Raw genomic sequence first — 7,500 nt, 5'->3', positions numbered from 1 at the left:
CCCCTGGTACCCTCAGCAACACCCCTGGTACCCCCAGCCAGCTTCGCCCCTGGTACCCTCAGCCTTACCCCTGGTACCCTCAGCCCAACCCCTGGTACCCTCAGCCCAACCCCTGGTACCCCCAGCCAGCTTCGCCCCTGGTACCCCCAGCCTTACCCCTGGTACCCCCAGCCTAACCCCTGGTACCCTCAGCCTTACCCCTGGTACCCCCAGCCTTACCCCTGGTACCTCCAGCCTAACCCCTGGTACCTCCAGCCTTACCCCTGGTACCTCCAGCCTTACCCCTGGTACCTCCAGCCGTACCCCTGGTACCCTCAGCGGCACCCCTGGTACCCTCAGCGGCACCCCTGGTACCCTCAGCCTTACCCCTGGTACCCTCAGCCGCACCCCTGGTACCCTCAGCGGCACCCCTGGTACCCTCAGCGGCACCCCTGGTACCCTCAGCGGCACCCCTGGTACCCTCAGCGGCACCCCTGGTACCCTCAGCCGCACCCCTGGTACCCTCAGCGGCACCCCTGGTACCCTCAGCGGCACCCCTGGTACCCTCAGCCGCACCCCTGGTACCCTCAGCCGCACCCCTGGTACCCTCAGCGGCACCCCTGGTACCCTCAGCCGTACCCCTGGTACCCTCAGCGGCACCCCTGGTACCCTCAGCCGTACCCCTGGTACCCTCAGCGGCACCCCTGGTACCCTCAGCCGCACCCCTGGTACCCTCAGCCGCACCCCTGGTACCCTCAGCCGCACCCCTGGTACCCTCAGCGGTACCCCTGGTACCCTCAGCGGCACCCCTGGTACCCTCAGCGGCACCCCTGGTACCTCCGCCATTGAAAATGAATGGGCGGCCTTCCCACCTGCCGTCAGCCGCCCGGAGGGGGAAATAGAAAATATTCGAAAGTGCGGAGCTCCGCCGTCAGAGGCCGGCTTTTCGCCCGGGGTATCCGCCCCGGGGCGCCTCTCGGGCGGCCTTCCCAACTGCCGTCGGCCGCCCGGAGGGGGAAATAGAAAATATTCGAAAGTGCGGAGCTCCGCCGTCAGAGGCCGGCTTTTCGCCCGAGGTATCCGCCCCGGGGCGCCTCTCGGGCGGCCTTCCCAACTGCCGTCGGCCGCCCGGAGGGGGAAATAGAAAATATTCGAAAGTGCGGAGCTCCGCCGTCAGAGGCCGGCTTTTCGCCCGAGGTATCCGCCCCGGGCGCCTCTCGGGCGGCCTTCCCAACTGCCGTCGGCCGCCCGGAGGGGGAAATAGAAAATATTCGAAAGTGCGGAGCTCCGCCGTCAGAGGCCGGCTTTTCGCCCGAGGTATCCGCCCCGGGCGCCTCTCGGGCGGCCTTCCCAACTGCCGTCGGCCGCCCGGAGGGGGAGATAGAAAATATTCGAAAGTGCGGAGCTCCGCCGTCAGAGGCCGGCTTTTCGCCCGAGGTATCCGCCCCGGGCGCCTCTCGGGCGGCCTTCCCAACTGCCGTCGGCCGCCCGGAGGGGGAAATAGAAAATATTCGAAAGTGCGGAGCTCCGCCGTCAGAGGCCGGCTTTTCGCCCGAGGTATCCGCCCCGGGCGCCTCTCGGGCGGCCTTCCCAACTGCCGTCGGCCGCCCGGAGGGGGAGATAGAAAATATTCGAAAGTGCGGAGCTCCGCCGTCAGAGGCCGGCTTTTCGCCCGAGGTATCCGCCCCGGGCGCCTCTCGGGCGGCCTTCCCAACTGCCGTCGGCCGCCCGGAGGGGGAAATAGAAAATATTCGAAAGTGCGGAGCTCCGCCGTCAGAGGCCGGCTTTTCGCCCGAGGTATCCGCCCCGGGCGCCTCTCGGGCGGCCTTCCCAACTGCCGTCGGCCGCCCGGAGGGGGAGATAGAAAATATTCGAAAGTGCGGAGCTCCGCCGTCAGAGGCCGGCTTTTCGCCCGAGGTATCCGCCCCGGGCGCCTCTCGGGCGGCCTTCCCAACTGCCGTCGACCGCCCGGAGGGGGAAATAGAAAATATTCGAAAGTGCGGAGCTCCGCCGTCAGAGGCCGGCTTTTCGCCCGAGGTATCCGCCCCGGGCGCCTCTCGGGCGGCCTTCCCAACTGCCGTCGACCGCCCGGAGGGGGAGATAGAAAATATTCGAAAGTGCGGAGCTCCGCCGTCAGAGGCCGGCTCCACGCTTCATTCATCCGACCGAGACGCCTCTCCGCCGGCCACACTCGGCTGCGGGGCCGGCCCGCTCTCCGCCATTGAAAATGAATGGGGGGCATTTTCTCATGCTTTCAATCCGCCTAAGAGGCATCTTTCCCGGCCAACTTTGTGCCCCTGGTACCTCCAGCATCGAGAAAGCATGGTGACTCGTCCGACACATGCCCCCCTATATACGTTTCGGAAAGTATTTTGGTGAACGGTCACTTTCTAAGCCTTTCGCCTTCTTGACCCCCTAACTCCGCATATCTGGTTTACCTACTACAGCGCCCCTAACGACCAAAATCGGTACTGCTACCCCTGGTACCCCCGCCATTGAAAATGAATGGGGGAATTTTTTTAATCCCCCAGGCCGGCCAGGAGGCCCCTTTCCCGGCCAAACTCGCACGCTGGGCCGGCCCGCTCTTTACCCCTGGTACCCCCGCCATTGAAAATGAATGGGGGAATTTTTTTCAATCTCCCAGGCCGGCCAGGAGGGCTCTTTCCCGGCCACACTCGCACGCCGGGCCGGCCCGCTCTTTACCCCTGGTACCCCCAGCTCTACCCCTGGTACCCCCGCCATTGAAAATGAATGGGGGAATTTTTTCAATCTCCCAATCCGACCAAGAGGCCTCTTTTCCGGCCAAACTCGCACGCCGGGCCGGCCCGCTCTTTACCCCTGGTACCCCCAGCTCTACCCCTGGTACCCCCGCCATTGAAAATGAATGGGGGAAATTTTTTCAATCTCCCAATCCGACCAAGAGGCCTCTTTTCCGGCCAAACTCGCACGCCGGGCCGGCCCGCTCTTTACCCCTGGTACCCCCAGCTCTACCCCTGGTACCCCCGCCATTGAAAATGAATGGGGGAATTTTTTCAATCTCCCAATCCGACCAAGAGGCCTCTTTTCCGGCCAAACTCGCACGCCGGGCCGGCCCGCTCTTTACCCCTGGTACCCCCAGCTCTACCCCTGGTACCCCCGCCATTGAAAATGAATGGGGGAATTTTTTCAATCTCCCACGCCGGCCAAGAGGCCTTTTTCCCGGGCACGCACGCTCGCCGGGCCGGCCCGCTATTATTAAACTCTCACCCCTGCAAGGAGGCCTTTTTCCCGGGCACGCACGCTCGCGGGGCCGGCCCGCTATTATTAAACTCTCACGCCGGCCAAGAGGCCTTTTTCCCGGGCACGCACGCTCGCCGGGCCGGCCCGCTATTATTAAACTCTCACGCCTGCAAGGAGGCCTTTTTCCCGGGCACGCACGCTCGCCGGGCCGGCCCGCTATTATTGAACTCTCACGCCTGCAAGGAGGCCTTTTTCCCGGGCACGCACGCTCGCGGAGCCGGCCCGCTATTATTAAACTCTCACGCCTGCAAGGAGGCCTTTTTCCCGGGCACGCACGCTCGCCGGGCCGGCCCGCTATTATTAAACTCTCACGCCTGCAAGGAGGCCTTTTTCCCGGGCACGCACGCTCGCCGGGCCGGCCCGCTATTATTAAACTCTCACGCCTGCAAGGAGGCCTTTTTCCCGGGCACGCACGCTCGCCGGGCCGGCCCGCTATTATTAAACTCTCACGCCTGCAAGGAGGCCTTTTTCCCGGGCACGCACGCTCGCCGGGCCGGCCCGCTATTATTAAACTCTCACGCCGGCCAAGAGGCCCTTTTCCCGGGCACGCACGCTCGATGAGCCGGCCCGCTATTATTAAACTCTCACGCCGGCCAAGAGGCCCTTTTCCCGGGCACGCACGCTCGATGAGCCGGCCCGCTATTATTAAACTCTCACGCCGGCCAAGAGGCCTTTTTCCCGGCCACGCACGCTCGCGGAGCCGGCCCGCTATTATTAAACTCTCACGCCTGCAAGGAGGCCTTTTTCCCGGGCACGCACGCTCGCCGGGCCGGCCCGCTATTATTAAACTCTCACGCCGGCCAAGAGGCCCTTTTCCCGGGCACGCACGCTCGATGAGCCGGCCCGCTATTATTAAACTCTCACGCCGGCCAAGAGGCCCTTTTCCCGGGCACGCACGCTCGCCGAGCCGGCCCGCTATTATTAAACTCTCACGCCGGCCAAGAGGCCTTTTTCCCGGCCACGCACGCTCGCGGAGCCGGCCCGCTATTATTAAACTCTCACGCCTGCAAGGAGGCCTTTTTCCCGGGCACGCACGCTCGCCGGGCCGGCCCGCTATTATTAAACGCTCACGCCTGCAAGGAGGCCTTTTTCCCGGGCACGCACGCTCGCCGGGCCGGCCCGCTATTATTAAACTCTCACGCCGGCCAAGAGGCCCTTTTCCCGGGCACGCACGCTCGATGAGCCGGCCCGCTATTATTAAACTCTCACGCCGGCCAAGAGGCCCTTTTCCCGGGCACGCACGCTCGCCGAGCCGGCCCGCTATTATTAAACTCTCAGGCCCGCTATTATTAAACTCTCACGCCGGCCAAGAGGCCCTTTTCCCGGGCACGCACGCTCGATGAGCCGGCCCGCTATTATTAAACTCTCACGCCTGCAAGGAGGCCTTTTTCCCGGGCACGCACGCTCGCCGAGCCGGCCCGCTATTATTAAACTCTCACGCCGGCCAGGAGGCATTTTTCCCGGGCACGCACGCTCGCCGTGCAGGCCCGCCATTTGCCTACCACACCGCCGTCTGGCGGACACCAAGCGGTACCGCCGACCCCTCCCGTTGAAAATGAATGGGGGATTTTTTTTCAATCCCCCAAGCTGGCCAAGAGGCCTTTTTCCCGGGCACGCACGCTCGCCGAGCCGGCCCGCTATTATTAAACTCTCACGCCTGCAAGGAGGCCTTTTTCCCGGGCACGCACGCTCGATGAGCCGGCCCGCTATTATTAAACTCTCACGCCGGCCAGGAGGCATTTTTCCCGGGCACGCACGCTCGCCGTGCAGGCCCGCCATTTGCCTACCACACCGCCGTCTGGCGGACACCACGCGGTACCGCCGACCCCTCCCGTTGAAAATGAATGGGGGATTTTTTTTTACAATCCCCCAAGCCGGCCAAGAGGCCTTTTTCCCGGGCACGCACGCTCGATGAGCCGGCCCGCTATTATTAAACTCTCACGCCGGCCAAGAGGCCCTTTTCCCGGGCACGCACGCTCGATGAGCCGGCCCGCTATTATTAAACGCTCACGCCTGCAAGGAGGCCTTTTTCCCGGGCACGCACGCTCGCCGGGCCGGCCCGCTATTATTAAACTCTCACGCCGGCCAAGAGGCCTTTTTCCCGGGCACGCACGCTCGATGAGCCGGCCCGCTATTATTAAACTCTTACGCCTGCAAGGAGGCCTTTTTCCCGGGCACGCACGCTCGCCGAGCCGGCCCGCTATTATTAAACTCTCACGCCTGCAAGGAGGCCTTTTTCCCGGGCACGCACGCTCGCAGAGCCGGCCCGCTATTATTAAACTCTCACGCCGGCCAGGAGGCCTTTTTCCCGGGCACGCACGCTCGCCGTGCAGGCCCGCCATTTGCCTACCACACCGCCGTCTGGCGGACACCAAGCGGTACCGCCGACCCCTCCCGTTGAAAATGAATGGGGGATTTTTTTTTTCAATCCCCCAAGCCGGCCAAGAGGCCTTTTTCCCGGGCACGCACGCTCGATGAGCCGGCCCGCTATTATTAAACTCTCACGCCGGCCAAGAGGCCCTTTTCCCGGGCACGCACGCTCGATGAGCCGGCCCGCTATTATTAAACACTCACGCCTGCAAGGAGGCCTTTTTCCCGGGCACGCACGCTCGCCGGGCCGGCCCGCTATTATTAAACTCTCACGCCGGCCAAGAGGCCTTTTTCCCGGGCACGCACGCTCTCCGGGCCGGCCCGCTATTATTAAACTCTCACGCCTGCAAGGAGGCCTTTTTCCCGGGCACGCACGCTCGCCGTGCAGGCCCGCCATTTGCCTACCACACCGCCGTCTGGCGGACACCAAGCGGTACCGCCGACCCCTCCCGTTGAAAATGAATGGGGGATTTTTTTTCAATCCCCCAAGCCGGCCAAGAGGCCTTTTTCCCGGGCACGCACGCTCGCCGGGCCGGCCCGCTATTATTAAACGCTCAGGCCGGCCAAGAGGCCCTTTTCCCGGGCACGCACGCTCGCAGAGCCGGTCCGCTATTATTAAACGCTCACGCCTGCAAGGAGGCCTTTTTCCCGGGCACGCACGCTCGCCGGGCCGGCCCGCTATTATTAAACTCTCACCCCTGCAAGGAGGCCTTTTTCCCGGGCACGCACGCTCGCGGGGCCGGCCCGCTATTATTAAACTCTCACGCCGGCCAAGAGGCCCTTTTCCCGGGCACGCACGCTCGCCGAGCCGGCCCGCTATTATTAAACTCTCACGCCTGCAAGGAGGCCCTTTTCCCGGGCACGCACGCTCGATGAGCCGGCCCGCTATTATTAAACTCTCACGCCTGCAAGGAGGCCTTTTTCCCGGGCACGCACGCTCGCGGGGCCGGCCCGCTATTATTAAACGCTCAGGCCGGCCAAGAGGCCCTTTTCCCGGGCACGCACGCTCGATGAGCCGGCCCGCTATTATTAAACGCTCAGGCCGGCCAAGAGGCCCTTTTCCCGGGCACGCACGCTCGCCGGGCCGGCCCGCTATTATTAAACTCTCACGCCTGCAAGGAGGCCTTTTTCCCGGGCACGCACGCTCGCCGGGCCGGCCCGCTATTATTAAACGCTCACGCCTGCAAGGAGGCCTTTTTCCCGGGCACGCACGCTCGCCGGGCCGGCCCGCTATTATTAAACTCTCACGCCGGCCAAGAGGCCCTTTTCCCGGGCACGCACGCTCGATGAGCCGGCCCGCTATTATTAAACTCTCACGCCGGCCAAGAGGCCTTTTTCCCGGGCACGCACGCTCGCCGAGCCGGCCCGCCTTTTGCCTACCACACCGCCGTCTGGCGGACACCGACCCCTGGTACATCTGCCATTGAAAATGAATGGGGGAATTTTTTCAAACTCCCAATCCGAGCAAGAGGCCCCTTTTCCGGCCACACTCGCCCGCCGGGCCGGCCCGCTCTTTACCCCTGGTACCCCCAGCAACACCCCTGGTACCCCCAGCCTTGCCCCTGGTACCTCCCCCATTGAAAATGAATGGTGACCCCTGGTACCCCCAGCAACACCCCTGGTACCCTCAACCTTACCCCTGGTACCCTCAGCTGCACCCCTGGTACCCTCAGCCTTACCCCTGGTACCCCCAGCCAGCTTCGCCCCTGGTACCCCCAGCCTTGCCCCTGGTACCTCCGCCATTGAAAATGAATGGGGGAATTTTTTCAAACTCCCAATACGACCAAGAGGCCCCTTTTCCGGCCAAACTCGCACGCCGGGCCGGCCCGCTCTTTACCCCTGGTACCCCCAGCTCTACCCCTGGTACCCCCG

Source organism: Hippocampus guttulatus, unplaced genomic scaffold, assembly GCF_054856545.1.
Source record: "Hippocampus guttulatus isolate MCC_2025c unplaced genomic scaffold, RoL_Hgut_1.0 HiC_scaffold_31, whole genome shotgun sequence".
NCBI lineage: Eukaryota > Metazoa > Chordata > Actinopteri > Syngnathiformes > Syngnathidae > Hippocampus > Hippocampus guttulatus.
Note: the sequence above shows the minus strand (reverse complement) of the source record.